Consider the following 16,559-nt stretch of genomic DNA (forward strand, 5'->3'; position numbering starts at 1 on the left):
GACTTGTACCGCTCATGAAGGCACAGGGTGTCCTCACAAGGAGGTCTTGAAAGCCCAGACAAGAAAGTGAACTCAGTAGGTTTCCACGCTCCAAAGAACTAGCCGGAGACAGAAAGAAGGATGTGGGGGACCCAAGTCTCTAGTGGAACAAGGGTATTTTATTTGCAGAAATGCATGCTTATGTATCTTCAGTAAAATGATTCCTCAGCCGTTAAAAAGAATGAAATTCCACCAGTTGCAACAAAATGGATAGTCTATTAAGTACAAGGTCACTGAAGAGAGTCACTGAAGGGAGTCACTGAAGGGATTCCAAGCAGGTGCTCTTTCCTATGATCTCAATCCTGAGAACTGCGTGCAGCTCTACTTATTCCTGTATTCCAGGAACGGATAAGGAACAGAGAGTCCTTGAGAAACAGCACACAAAGGAAGAAAATGCAACATATCGGATCCCTTAAAGTTGAATGTCCACTGACACTAAACCAGGGAATCTTCCCAACCCGGGGATCAACCTGTGGCTCTTGCATTGGTGGGCACTTTACAAATGTGCCACCTGGGAAGCCCTCAAAGATAGAGTGCTTCTCATACTAGTCCAGGTGGGACTTGAACCCTGTCTTAGGAGGTCAGTGCCTGATACACTAGGCTCCTGGGGCAAATATTTTTAGGTTCTTTCCTGGTGGTCTCGTGGTTAAGTGCCAATGCAGGGACACTGGTTCAATACCTGGTCGGGGAGGAGTCCACATACTGTGGACCAAATATGCCTGTGCACCACGACTACTTGGTTGTATTTGTCCAGATAATCCCTAATTTATTAATGTCTTCTTTGGGGTCCCTAAACTTTGGGTAACTTTGGTAACAAAATATCTAACTCATATCACTTGTCTCCAAAAGTCATCTCTATGTTGAAGTATTTAATCCCAACTATAAATTGTGAAATAATACTTTGGACTTGGGGATTGGTTAGACAAGGAGAATCCTGACATTTAACAGCCACTAGACCTTGTAGGCGGAGAAGGCAGTGGCACCCCACTCCAGTACTCTTGCCTGGAAAATCCCATGGACGGAGGAGCCTGGTAGGCTGCAGTCCATGGAGTCGCAAAGAGTCGGACACGACTGAGCGACTTCACTTTCCCTTTCCACTTTCATGCATTGGAGAAGGAAATGGCAACCCACTCCAGTGTTCTTGCCTGGAGAATCCCAGGGATGGGGGAGCTTGGTGGGCTACCGTCTATGGGGTCGCACAGAGTCGAACATGACTGAAGCAACTTAGCAGCAGCAGCAGACCTTGTAGGACTTTCCAGGTGGCACTAGTGGTAAAGAACCCACCTGCCAATGCAGGAGACATAAGAGATGCGGGTTTGATCCCTGGGTTGGGAAGATCCCCTGGAGGAAAGCATGGCAACTCACTCCAGTATCCTTCCTGGAGAATCCCTTGGACAGAGGAGCCAGGAGAGCTACAGTCCATAGGGTCACAAACAGTCAGGCATGACTGAAGCAGCTTAGCACACATGTACTCACAGACCTTGTAAAAGTTACTTGTTTGTTTTGAGCTACCATTTCCTCGTAGGTACAGAATTAATAGAAATGGTCCAAATATAACAGGGACTAAATAAGATCATATGTAAAATGTTGAATGTGTCGCAGGAGCTTAACAACTATTCTTTTCTGGAAAAACAAAACAAAGCAAAACACTGTCTCGTGTGAATTTGTGTTTGAGAGGTATCTTATGCAATGTTTGCATACCAAGTATTCTTCACTAGATGTATGCATACATTATTGAAACAAAACAGAATTCATTCAATTCATCAAATATTTATCTAAGTCCAACTGAGAAGTGTAAAGCTTTATTCTAGTGACAGAGAGAAGCAAAGATAATTCCTGCCTTCCTGGAGAGAGAACATTTTCATAAATATCTTTGATAAAATAGACTAGAATAGGTATTGAATTAAGGCACATATCTCATGCAATAATGGAAGAGCAAGAGAGAAAGAAATTCTGATTGAAGTTATTGGCAAACGTGTTGTCTAAGAAGGTGATGTATCATGGAAGGCTCAGAGCCTTAGGTGGACTTTGATAGCAGTTTGAGGAGTATTTATTATCATTTTTCAGCCTTAGGTAGACTTTGATAGCAGTTTGAGGAGTATTTATTATCATCTTTCAGAATTTGTGAATGAATCTACTTGGTAGAAAAGTGAATTTTGTGCTCACTGCAGCAACACATATACAGAAAAAGTGAATACTGCAGCAAGATGTAAATAAATTTTCCATGAATAAAGGAACAAATACAAATAAAATGGTCTTATATCAGAAATGAGCTCTTTACACAAGTGACAATGTTAGAAATAATTGAGCTGAAAGCTTAATCTTTGAATTAAAAATCTGGTGTTGGTCTTACCGGAATGTCAACAGATTTCTTCTGTGCTTTGTATTTCAAAAACTTTACCCAGTTTCTAAATTTATTGTCAGGTTTGAATTCAAGGAAAATGCAGATTTTCCTTGAGGCAGGCAGTTCATTTGAGAACTGTGAGAGAGTTCAATAACTCAGTCATGTCCAACTCTTTGCAACCCCATAGACTGCAGCATGCCAGGCCTCCCTGTCGATCACCAACTTCTGGACCTTGCTCAAACTCATGTCCATCAAGTTGGTGATGCCATCCAACCATCTCATCCTCTGTAATCCCCTTCTCCTCCTGCCTTCAATCTTTCCCAGCATCAAGGTCTTTTCAAATGAGTCAGTTCTTCACATCAAGTGGCCAAAGTATTAGAGCTTCAGCGTCAGCATCAGTACTTCCAGTGAATATTCAGGACTGATTTCCTTTAGGACTGACTGGTTTGATCTCCTTGAAGTCCAAGGGACTTTCAATAGTCTTCTCCAACACCACAGTTCAAAAGAATCAGTTCTTCAGCACTCAGCTTTCTTTATAGTCAACTCTCACATCCTGACTCTCATACCTGACTACTAGAAAAACCATAGCTTTCACTAGACAGACCTTTGTCGGCAGAGTAATGTCTTTGCTTTTTAATATGCTGTCTAGGTTGGTCATAACTTTTCTTCCAAGGAGCAAGCACCTTTTAATTACATGGCTGCAGTCACCATTGGCAATAATTTGGGAGCCCAAAAATATAAAGTCTGTCACTGTTTCCATTGTTTCTCCATCTATGTGCAATGGAGTGCTGGAACTGGATGCCATGATCTTTGTTTTTTGAATGTTGATTTTTAAGCCAGCTTTTTCACTCTCCTCTTTCACTTTCATCAAGCGGCTCTTTAGTTCCTCTTTACTTTCGGCCATAAGGGTGGTGTCATCTGCATATCTGAGGTTATTGATATTTCTCCCAGCAATCTTGGTTCCAGCTTGTGCTTCAACCAGCCCAGCATTTCACATAATGTACTCTGCATTTAAGTTAAGTAAGCTGGATGACAATATACAGCCTTGATGTACTCCTTTCCCAATTTGGAACCCGTCTGTTGTTCCATGTCCAGTTCTAACTGTTGCTTCTTGGCCTGCATACAGATTCCTCAGGAGGCAGGTGAGGTGGTCTGGTGTTCCCATCTCTTTCAGAATTGTCCACAGTTTGTTGTGATTGACACAGTCAAATACTTTGGCAGAATCAATAAAGCAGAAGTAGATGTTTCTCTGAAACTCTCTTACTTTTTCGGTGATCCAACGGATGTTGGCAATTTGATCTCTGATTCCTTTGCCTTTTCTAAATCCAGATTGAACGTCTGAAAGTTCATGGTTCACGTAGTGTTGAAGCCTAGCTTGGAGAATTTTGAGCATTACTCTGTTGGCGTGTGAGATGAGTGCAATCGCGCAGCAGATTGAACATTTTTTGGCATTGCCCTTCTTTGGGATGGGAATGAGAACTGACCTTTTCCAGTCCTGTGGCCACTGCTGAGTTTTCCATATTTGCTGGCATATTGAGTGCAGCATTTTATCAGCATCATCTTTTAGGATTTGAAGTAGCTTAACTGGAATTCAGTCACCTCCACTAGCTTTGTGAGAGAGTTAAACATCACCAAACAATTCACTCAGCAAATATTTACTGGATGTATTATGTGTGCATGGCACTATTCTGGGTTCATTGGGAAACTGATAGTAAACAAGTAAGTACATAGAATGTCAGATTATGTAAGTACCATCAAGCAAATTAAAGCAGTGGATTGGTTGATAGTGTTGGAGAAGGTTGGAATTTGCTCCTTTATATGAATAAATCAGGGAAGAACTTGTGACAGATCTGATCAGAGACAATTTTTAATGTGGAAGCAAGTCAGAGCAATGTCCTAGGGAGAGGATTCCAGACAGAGAAAAACAGCAAGAGTGAGGTTTCCAAGTTTGGAGCACGTGTGCAATTTCCCAGGAAAAGCAAGGACGCCAGTGTAACTGAGAAAGGGGAGGAGAGAAAGAAGCAGAGATGGCTGTACCATCAGGCTCTGTCAGCCATTGCAGAGAGTCTGGATTTTATTATAAGCATTACATTCATGATCTGACTCATTGTTGTTTAGTCCCCTAGTCATGTCCAACTCTTTTGCAACCCCATGGATTATAGCCCACCAGACTCCTTGGTCCTTGGAATTCTCCAGGCAAGAGTACTGGAGTGGGTTGCCGTTTCCTCCTCCAGGGGATCTTCCCAATCCAGGGATCAAACTTGGGTCTCTGTATCTCCTTCATTGGCAGGTGGATTCTTTACCACTAACTCCACCTGGGAAGCCCAGTTTGGCCTGTGACTACCTCTTAAAGCTTGTCTTGACTTCTTGTCTTTGTACTCCTTATATCTGTGTTGTTCAGTATTGTAGCATCTATCATGTAGCTACTGAGAACTTGGAATGTGGCCAGTTCAAATGGACAGTATGAAAAAAAAGTAATGTATCTCACTAATTTTTATCTTGTTTAATAGATTGAAATCAAAGGATCTTGGATAAATAAAATATTTTTGGTTAAATAAAATAAAACCATCTGTCTCTTTTCTTTTAATTAACATTTTTATTTTGAAATAATTCTGCAGTTGTAAGAAGCAATACAGAGAAATCTTGTGTTCCCTTTATTCACTTTTCCCCTCTGGTGTTAAAGTTTAAGGTGTGCAACACTTTCATTTCATACATTTACATATTGCAGTATGCTTTCCACCATAGTTAACACTTGCCAATGTGTCCCATAATTACCATTTCATTGTTTTGTGGTGAGAACATTGAAGATCTAGCTTCTTAGCAGCTTTGAAGTATATAATACAGTATTGCAATATAAATACAGAGGTAGTTACTATAATCATTCTATTTTACACTTGGGGACACAGTCTAAGAGAGATTAAATTAGTTGTTCAAAGTCAGAGTGCTAATAATTATGAAAGCTAGGCTATGAAGGTTCAAGCCTTCACCAGTAATGCATGCTGCCTCTTATTTCAATAATTTAAGTTGGTCATTTGAGTAAATCATGAAAAAGGTGATGCTCCCTTTGTTTTCATTTGCCTTATATTTTTCAACATATTTCATTCACATATAGTCTGGTAAAATAAAAGCAAGTTCTCTCTCTTCTATGCCTTTACATTTATTGTGTTCCCATTACCTCTATAAATAATATAAAAAATAACAACAAGCCCTTGCCCAAAGTTAGTAAAACTTCTAGCTTCTTCCATTTTATATTGCAGCCCAAAGACTTTGACATCATAAATATCTATATGCAAACAATATTGAATTTTTATCATCAGGTAACTCCAGGGTTGTTGATATGAAAATGTAATACAGTATGTTTTCTACCATCACTTCTTCTGCCACATTTTAATAGATCATAGTTACCACCTGAAATGACAATATTTTTTTTGTTATTGTTTTTCTCCTTAAAATACTAAATCCTTATTTAAAGATGACCGTTTAGTTGGCCATTGCTTTATATAACACACAGGAGTCTCTATTTGGAATTCGTTAGTCTTCTCTCACCTGCACATCTGCTCCACATAGCTATTTTTGTATGAAATTTGTTGCTCTCTAGTATCACTTTGCCTCTATGTTGTTATTGTATTATTGCTATTCCCTTTCACTGGAATGCTCCTATTGTGTAACTGTGTAACTGAGAAGAGTTCTTTCAACCTGGGAACATCTGCTTCAAATAGTATAGAAATTATTTATTTATTGTCATTTTCCTAAAATATTAACTTTGATTAATAATCATATACAGGCTTTGTTCTTCTTATCTGGGTGTCAACAGTAATTGGAATCCATATCCATATCGTACCTTGCAATCATGCTACAAAAGGCCAATAAATTCCCGCTGAGTGTGTTACTTGTTAAATTTAGTGCATTACATTCAGGGTAATGAATAAAAGCAGTGGGCCGTTACCGTCTGGCTGGCTGAGGAAGGCTGGAACAACCAGACTCCCCGGAGGCTTTGAGCTGGCTTAAAACGGTGACAGGCAGAACCAAGAGAGTCCCTGAGCCTCACAGTTCAGTTTGTCTCCCTTAATTTCCCCTTCTGTGAAGGCTCAGAAGGCTGTGGGGAGCTGAGGTCATCGTAGCCATTAATTCACATTTTCCTAAGATGCTACATGCTTTGGTTTCATTAATAAGCAAATGGAGTTTAAATAAACAGTTACGTATCTACTTTCAGCAGAGATGAGAATACCATTGAACATAAACTAGTGGCTATGTCTCCACACAGTTCACTTTGTATATGCACGTATGTCTACCGTGAATTCATTTTTCTATGTTAACAATGCACATAGATATTTTAATATGAGTGAATAATCGATGAAGCAAGCCCCATAGATATATATGTACTTATTTCCATCTCATATTTATTGAACATACATAAGCAGTTACTGAAAAAATGACTGCCACGTTCTTAGGCCTACATGGAGCTCTTTCTTAATAGAAAAATATTTTCTTCATATGAAAAGATTCCATCTTAAGCTCTAATATTATAAAAATTAAATCTATACTGTAAAGTCACAACTGCAAGGATGATACAGCAATGTGGTCTATGTTCTCAGTAAACTTAAAAAAAAAGACTGAAAGCTAGTCTTTCTTCTTCCTCAAATACTTGTTATACACTGTATTTTATGCCAAAGTCAGCTGACTCCCTAAGTCTTTTAAGTTATTCTGAAGGTTAATATCCATCCAGAAACAACTAACTTCTCAAAGAAAGGAGGAAAAATAATTTATATGAAATGACTACTTATATTATTCTTGAATGCATTGGAAATTTTAGTGTAGAGTGTCCTTTGTGATCCATGATAGAGCATCTGGTTGCAAATACCGTGTATCTCATTAGAGAGATATTAGCTCTAATTATGCAATATGTAAGTGAGGTCATTATAGTAACATTATCTCAATGAGGTAAGTAAGCACATGTGAAATCTAACATTCTGCTGCTTGAAAGAAGTTTTGAAAGTAAATGTAAGGAATTAACCATCACTTAAGAGTACATTGAAAGATGTTGAAAACCAGTCCTGAATCTTTAACATGTAAAGGAAAAATAATAGAATGATAGGTACCCTGATTAAGTCTGCTAGAGATAAAAAAAATTAACTTCCTGGGCAAATATTATCTTTGAAAACAAATTATTTTCTAAAGAAGACAAAACAAAAGATGGTAGACGAGATATGGGTAAGTGCATACTCAGTCGTGTCCGACTCTTTGCAACCCCATGGACCATAGCCTGCCAGGCTCTTCTGTCCATGGAATTCTCCAGGCAAGGATACTGGAGTGGGTTGCCATTTCCTCCTCCAGTGGATCTTCCCAACCCAGGGACTGAATCGGAATCTCCTGAGTCTCCTGCATAGGTAGGCAGATTCTTTACCACTGAGTCACCTGGGAAGCCCCTGAAGAGACAAAGCTTCTGTTATGTTGTGTTTATTCTATGTGTGTATTCTATAACAGAACCACAGAGAAGGCTTGTTAAAACAGATTGCTGGCCCAGTATGCAGAGTTTCTGATTCAGTAGGGTTGGGTGGAGTCTGAGAATCTGCATTTCTAAACTTCCCAAGCGATGCTGCTGCTGCTGGGCCAGGTCCTATTTGAGAACTACTAGACCATGTGAAAATCACTATAGAACACATTTATGTCACATTATCTTCTTGATTATTTTTCAGTAAGATGGGAGTCCAAGGATCATATATTCTGCTCAATACTTTTCAATCAAGCTATATACCTAGGGAAATGAAGATGCTATTGGATCTAATCCAATATTACAAAGAAATCATCCTTAAAATATAATTAAGGCTTCTATCTGACAAGTGCACTGGGCATATTTTAACAACATGTTTCTAAACAACACAAATAATAAAATGAATAGATATTACCTAGCACTGCTGAGCTTAGTCGCTCAGTTGTGTCCAAACTCTTTGCCCCCCCCCCCCCGCCATGGACTATAGCCTGACAGGTTCCTCTGTCCATGGGGATTCTGTAGGCAAGAATACTGGAATGGGTTGCCATGCACTCCTCCAAGGGATCTTTCCAACCCAGGGATCGAACCCAGGTCTCCAGCATTGCAGGTGGATTCTTTACCATCTGAGCCATCAGGGAAGCCCATTACCTAGCAGTGAATAGGCCAAAAAAAAAAGAGAAGTTATAGCTCCATGAGACCTCCCAGGTGGCTCAGCAGTAAAGAATCTGCCTGCTTAATGCTGTAGACTTGGGTTCAAGCCCTAAGTCATGAAGACCCCCTGGAGAAGGAAATGGCAACCCACTCCAGTGTCATTTGTAATTGCCTGTGAAATCCCATGGACAGGGGAACCTGGCAGGCTACAGTCCATGGGGTCACCAGAGTCAGACATGACTGAGTGACTTAACAACAAAACAAATAGCTCTCTGAAGCAAATTTAATTCACGCTTATCTCTAGACATTATCATCTTCCTAAGATATCTGAGTATGTTAGCTATTAAACTGATTGATTCTAATATACAGCTTGGTGACTATAGTTAATAAGTCATTTAACTTGATTTTCTAAGATTGTAGATCTTAAGTGTTCTCATTACACACACATGAAACTGGTAAATATATGAGGTGATGAATGTGTTATTAATAATTAACCTGATAGTGATTATAATTTCTCAAAATATATGTGTATCAAATCATCACCCTGTATACTTTAAATATGTGCAGTTTTATTTGTCAGTTTATCCCAATGAAGCTGGAAGAAAAAATAATAAACTGATTGATGCTGTCAAACACATTTGAAATGTAAAAAGTAGCAATCCAATAAGATTGTCATGATATATAAAACAGCTAATTACTTTGTAAAGTAATGCTAACTATAGCTTGAATAGTTTTGCTAACATGTTACCTAACAATGTGTTTAGGAAGATGTAGATAATAAAATACCACCAAAAGTTTGCCTGTGTTTTGTTTTTGTTTATTCGTTACCTGTTTCTTATCTCAAGTCAAGCATCATATTTATTATGGTAACAATTAATATTCAAAGAACATTTCCAGAGAGACTATTTCCTTGACTCTACTCAAATAGCCTTCAAAATGAAGGACCCTATTCTGAACTCTTGAAAGTCCCTTGGACTTCAGGGAGATCCAACAAGTCCATCCTAAAGGAGATCAGCCCTGGGTGTTCATTGGAAGGACTGATGTTGAAGCTGAAACTCCAATAGTTTGACCACCTCATGCGAAGAGTTGACTCATTGGAAAAGACCCTGATGCTGGGAAGGATTGGGGGCAGGAGGAGAAGGGGATGACAGAGGATGAGATGGCTGGATGGCATTCCAACTCAACGGACGTGTGTTTGGGTAGACTCCGGGAGTTGGTGATGGACAGGGAGGCCTAGCGTGCTTCGATTCATGGGGTCGCAAAGAGTCGGACACAACTGAGCAACTGAACTGACTGAACTGGTTCTGAACTCAAATATCTGAGTCTAATTTTATTTTATTAGGAAATATCTATATGTAACCTGCCTTTAAAAAAAAGGAAAAGAGTGTAGGACCTCAATATCAGGGAAATAATTTCAATTTTTTTTGTGTGTGTGGAAGATAACCCAAACCAAATTTATTAAACAAAACTCTAGTGTTGAAAAGTGGATTTTAGTCTGTTTTTCCATTTAGGTTTTAACTAAGCTATCTGGTCAACTCTGAGGAACCCTTTTGTTGTTTTCCCTTTTACCCCAAAATGCAGCTGGACACTCCATTCATCTGTATGTTGAAAATGATGAAATAAGAGGGAGAGGACATATGTATACCTATGGCTGATTCATGTTGATGCATGGTAGAAACCAACACAATATTGTAAAGGAATTATCCTTCAATTAAAAACAAATCAATTTTTTAAAAATTAAAAAAAATAATGAAACAGTTATGGCAATGATTCCAGTCCTTTCTGATCATTTTGATGTGACTATCTTATTCCAGAACAAAATTCAGTTTCCCAGGGTCACTTTTAAGTATCAAAAAAATCTTGTGTTGTTTTATGTTCACACACAAACCTAGACTGAAGGTTCGGATTCCATTAACTCTCCTATGTTCTTATTCTTGGCTGCATTCTGTAGTCACATGAGGAGATTTAGAAAATACTGATGCCTAGGTCTCAACAAGAATGATTTGGATTTAATTTATCTGGTGAGTAGCTAGGTCATTAGAATCTGTTAAGAATTTCCCCATGTTACTACAACGTGTAGCCAAGTTTAAGACCAGTGTTTACAGTTGAGTCCATTAAAAGGGCTAATAACAATGAAGTTAGTCTAAGCACCTCACATTCCAAGAGTCTGATCCCATAGAAACAGTAAAGTGTTCATTCCCGTTCATATGGCTTTGTGTGTTGCCTGTGCTTTTGACTGTGGCAGAGAGGGGATTGTTGTTGTTGTTATTATTTTAATCTCTAAGGTGTGTCCGACTCTTTTGAGGCCTCATGGCAGAGAGCCCGTCAGGCTTCTCTGTCCATGGGATTTCCCAGGCAAGAATAACTGGAGTGGACTGCCGTTTTCTTCTCCAAGGGATTTTCCTGACCTTGGGATTGAATCTGCGTTTCCTGCATTGGCAGGCGGAATCTTTACCACTGAGTCACCAGGGAAGCCCAGAGAGGGGGTTATCAAGGTGAAATTCACTCTACAGATTTACCGTAATCTTGGTGGTAACATGTTTCTGGTAACATGCGCTAATAGAAGCAATGTTTATTATGGGAGTGTAAGTTGTACATGTCAGGTTCTTCTCTTTTTTCTCCTGTTCTGCTGTTTTAGTTCCTTAACCAGAATTTCTGAGAGGATGTGATGTACCAGTCATTGTGCAGGGATAAGAATACAGCAGTGAAGGAACATAAAGGTAAGATTATACAACTGTTGATAATATGTTTTTCAGGAAACAGTGAAAATAATTAACAGAATGAAATACTTAAATGTTTTAACTTAAACAACAACAGTAGTTGGTATCATAGTGTAGAATATATTCACAAAAATTAGAAAGAGAATGTAGATGTGTAAGTGAAAGTAACAGCGAGAAGATTATAAAAAGAAATATGTACTAAGATTTTCATCTTAACTGGAAGGAACCAGCGATTTTGCTTCATTCTTGGCATTGGTAATGACGCAAGTGTAAGATGTAAAGAATGTATGTAGACAGTTTAAGGGACATATAAAATATATGTAAAATATAAACATGATATATGACTATCAAATCACTACAGAAGAACTGCATCATTTAAATAACTAAAATCAAGGAAATAAAAGGAAAATTAATAGCTGATACCTATAAATATTTCTACTCTAGAAACAGAAACTACACATTTTCTTCAGGCATCTGTGCTTTATTTACCAAAATAAATCAATATCATTCAAGAACAAATAAATGATAAATAACAGAAACTGCAGAAATCACATATGGTCACAGTCGTACAGTACTAAAAATAAAACTACCCCCCAAAATAATACAAACAAACAAGGAAGCAAAAATATTAAACAAACCATGTGCCTAATGGAACAAATGGGACAAATTGGAAAATAAAGTCATAATTGTAGAATATAGAGATCTACCATATTATAGTACAATGTTTCACAGTGGTATACTACCAAAGATGTTCTAAGAGACAGATTCATAGGCTTTAGCCTTTTCTATATTAAAAATAAATGTAAGTGAATCAAGTATTTTTCAAAAAAGCTTAAGTAGACTACAACAAACCTAAGAGACAATGATTAGGGACAAAAGCAACACAAATGTAATTGCATTAGAGAAAGGTAAAATCAACAAGTGAGTCAGAACTAAATCTTTCTTTTAAGGAAAATTCTATTTAATTTTAAGCAAAGAGTAAAAAGAAAAAATAATAAGTTAGAAATGAGAAAGAATTCAATAAGTAGGAAACGAAAAAACAATGTGGAGAGTAACCTTGTTCAAGATACTAATTGCAATTTTCTTGATGAAATGCTAGCAAATACAATTTGCAAAGAATATTAAAATAATGCTCAATAATCCATCAATACTATCTTAGCCATATATAGATGATTCAAATGACCAATTTATAATATTTGACCTTACCTTACAATAGCAGTTTTTTTTGTTTTGTTTTGTTTCTACAAAACAGTATGTCTCTTCATATATTTAACTTTTCTTATAAGGCCCATAAATATGTTCTAAATATATTCCTTACAATTGTACATTTTTGTGCAAATTTGAATCAGAATTTTATTCCATTATACTTTTTGCTTAGTTATCCCTGGATTAAAAGGGTCACAAAATTTCATACACAGCATAATTTAGATGTAAAGAGAAAATATAATACCTGTAATCTAGTCTTTCTGTCAAATCTGCATCCAGAATTTGTCAGTAAAACAAAGTGTTCAATCTCTTTAACTGTACTTTGATATGCTCTGTTAGAAAATGCTCAGTCTATCTGTAATACATTTCCTCCTCCCCATGATCTCCTCCTAAATGCTTTTTGGGAATTGCAAGCCTGTAAGAGACCTAATTCTGCCACTTAGAATATGAATTCCAGTTTTGGCTCAAATAAAGGGACATATTTGAGGCTCCTCTAATGGCTCAGGGGTGAAAAATCCACCTACCAATGCAGGAGACATGGGTTTGATCCCTGGTCTGGGAAAATCATACGTGGTGCAGAGCAGCTAAGCCCATGCACCTCAACTATTGAACCACAGTGCTCTACAGCCTGGGAGCCGCACCTATTGAGCCCACCTGCTGAACTACTGAAGCCTGAGTGTCCTCGAACCCTTGTTCCACAGCAAGTGAAGCCTCCTCAATGAGAAGCCTGAGAAACACAGTTAGAGAAAATACCACACAGCACAGAAGACCCAGCATAGCCAAAAAGTAAATAAATAAATACATTTTTTAAGTGAAAGTCGTTCAGTCGTGTCTCACTCTTTGTGACCCCATGGACTATACTGTTCATGGAATTCTCCAGGCCAGAATACTGGAGTGGGTAGCCTTTCCCTTCTCCATGGAATCTTCCCAACCCAGGGATTGAACCCAGGTCTCCCACATTGCAGGTGGATTCTTTACCACCTGAGCCACAGGGCTTGCCTCATAGCTCAGTTGGTAAAGAATCCACCTGTAATGCAGGAGACCCCGGTTGGATTCCTGGGTCTGGAAGATCCCCTGAAGAAAGGATAGGCAACCCACTCCAGTATTCTTGCCTGGAGAATCCCGTGGACAGGAGAGCTTGCTGGGCTGCTGTCCATGGGGTTGCACAAAGTCGGACAGGACTGAAGCGACTTAGCAGCAGCAGCAGCAGCAGCAGCAGGCTGTTCCATAGGAAGTAAGATACACCAATGAGGTAGGCATGAAATACCAGTTTAAAGTAGACTTTCACCCTTGAGCCATGCTGTAGTTGCTTCTTTAATTGGGAACTTACTATATATCAGGCAATGTGCCAAAGAAATTTCCATATGTAAATCACATTTCATCTTTCCAGGGCCCCTGTCAGATGGGATCTATTATAGTCCTTCAATTTTTAGATAAGGGAGCTAAAATTTAGAGCGATTAAGAAATTAGTCCTCCGTAAACAGCAGAATCTTGATTCAGACTCTAATTTTACCCTCGATTTTAAATTCTTGAGCACAATGTTATAAAGATTTTATGAGCTACTTCCATTGACTGCAAAGGCCTGCGTGCATGCTAAGTCACTTCAGTCATGTCTGAATCTGTTCAATCCTATGGACTGTAGCCCACCAGGCTCCTCTACCCATGGGATTCCCCAGGCAAGAATTCTGGAGTGGTTTGCCATGCCCTCCTCCAGGGGATCTTCCCAACTCAGGGACTGACCTGCATCTTCTGTATCTCCTGTTGTGGCAGGCAGGTTCTTTACCACTAGTGCTTCCTGGGAAGCTGATTGCCAAGGATTGAAATCCAATTCATAGTTTAAGAAAAAGTAGAAATCATGGAAAGAAGCCTGAGGGATTTCATAGAGACAAAGACAAGAATGTTATCTGGCCCCAGGAACATCAGAGACCAGACCATGAACGCCGTCCAAACTCAGTTTCCACCCACCTCTCCTCTCACTGCCTCATCCCTTTGTTACTGACCACGTTTCTTGGCCTCCTTAATCAATGGCAATTGATCAGAGTCCAGACAAGAAATTTAGGCAATTTATTGGGGCCCTGCTGCAGCAGTGAGGAGCAAGAATGAATAACAGATTCCCTTGCCAGCTTCTTCCCTGAGGGGAGCTGAGCTTGTTCCTTATATGAGGTGAAAGTAGGGGTGTCCGGGCGTTGGCTAAAAGTGTGGCTTAGGTGGTATTGTGTGCAGAGGCACACATAGTACCCTGCGTTTGCTCCAGACTCTTCAAAAATGGCAGTTGGGAATTTTGGTCTCTTTGTATTTTTGTCTAGAATTTGCCCCAACTGCTCATGCACACAGTTATTTTTAGTCCCATATCGTTTCTTTGTATTTTGTTTCTGGAGGAGAAGTGTGTCCACGTGCAAACACTGCAACACTTCAGCAAAGGGTCCAGGTCTCAGCCTGTCTCGCCTTGCTACCGCCTCCTACTTACTCCTTTCCTGCTCTCCTTGCACCATCTGCCCCACCCTCACTGACTCCTTCAGTTTGGTTCACATGGTGGAAAATAGTTACTGTGAGCTTTGTATCTCCTAGTTCAACACTTAATGCCCCAAACATGAACTTTATTCACTTTTGATCATAAAGCCGGCGAATCATGGGAATGGACTTTGGCCACCTTTAGGTCATTGTCCATTCTATAACAATCAGGAATTCATTCATTTAAGTCAAAATTATTTGGGAGATGCTCTACACCTCTAACACTGTCCTGAGTGCTGGAAATACAGTGCTGAACTAGACAGAGAAGATCTGACATTCTAGAGGGGAGAGACAGGCAATATGACAAGTGAGGGGATGGAGGTCAACATTAGAGAATTTTTCTCTGAGATGGATTTTGAGTAGAGGCTCAAATGACAAAAAGAAGCCAGCCATGGAACAATCAATGAAGATCATTCTGGAAGAAGAAGATGAAAGATATGAAAAGAATGAGCTGAGAATATTAGTCAGTCAAGATGGCTGTAAATTAGTAAGTGAATGGGAGAAAGATAGGGCATGAGTCAGAAGTCAGAGAGAGAGATAGGGACTAAAAATCTGTGTAGGAGGCATTGAAAGTTATTCAAAGTGGAAAAAGTTATAGCCAGAAGGAGGATGCTCTGATTTATCCAAGTTGGCTCTGATCCCCTGGGTTATATTTTAATTTGGCTGCTGTTGCTGCAGCCAAAGGGCTGTAAAAGGAGGAAGGATGTTTCCTCATGGGAGCTGTGGTTCTGGGCAGATAGTAATGAACAGTTCTGTCCTCTTCACAATTCTGTTCAAGAACCTCTTATAAATTCCTTTAACAGTTAATTCCCATATATTGCCAAGCACCAGTAGCCACAGTTCTTTCAAAGCTAGCTTTATCTTAAAAAGTTATATTTTCTACTGGTTTTAAATATTTTAGATTTTCTGATTCCTCCATGGAATTTTAATTCTTTTTAATGGAGCCAGTTCAACTGAAATATTAAGCAATATTGGAAAATTATCTTTTTTTTATGCTGATTTATTGATTGATTACCCCATGGCTAGTTTATACTTAAATACTGTCTATTGCTTCTAGACGTTGGCTTCCAGTTCAATTCCATTGAGTTTTGTATCTTCAGTTTCCCATCTTCCAAGCTCTGTTGCTTGTCATGCTAGTAAAAGTGATTTGGATCCTGAGGGCGTTTGCTAGGTATCAGACAAAGAGCCGCACACAGCCAGAAAAGCAAGTCAAACTAATGAGAAATGGAGTAAAATGGGGAGAAAGGAGAGAATCTGCAAGCAAAGAAAAAAAAATAAGAGAGAGAGAGAAACTATAGACAGTCAAGATCATAGTCACATCCAAAAACAAAGAAATGGCCTGAAGAGTTATAAATTGCTGTGGTAGAATTAATGAGATGGAACATTTCTCAAGGAAAAGAGCCAAGGATAGATAAAGGAAGGAAAAAAAACAGCATAAAAGGAAGAAAGAACAAAATAGAAGAAAAGAAAATTGAGAAGAACTCCAAGTGCAAAGTGAAAGAGTAGAACAAAAGAATGGATAAATTAAGAAATGGTTCATCACATTAAAGAAAATGTATTCCATCTTTTTTATTCTTATCTTTAACTGGCCTTGCAT

The 16,559-nt window shown here is 38.8% G+C and overlaps 1 long non-coding RNA gene across 1 annotated transcript; it reads left to right on the forward strand.

Annotated features, from left to right (window-relative positions):
• The first annotated feature begins 290 nt into the window (after window positions 1-290).
• On the forward strand, window positions 291-4,948 carry LOC145539147 (uncharacterized). The gene is made up of 2 exons (XR_014077609.1): window positions 291-526; window positions 1,299-4,948. It is a non-coding gene; the product is annotated as an uncharacterized LOC145539147 (long non-coding RNA).
• The last annotated feature ends 11,611 nt before the right edge of the window (window positions 4,949-16,559 follow it).

This window comes from Giraffa tippelskirchi, chromosome 2 (assembly GCF_054371585.1).
Source record: "Giraffa tippelskirchi isolate mGirTip1 chromosome 2, T2T-mGirTip1v1.2.pri, whole genome shotgun sequence".
NCBI lineage: Eukaryota > Metazoa > Chordata > Mammalia > Artiodactyla > Giraffidae > Giraffa > Giraffa tippelskirchi.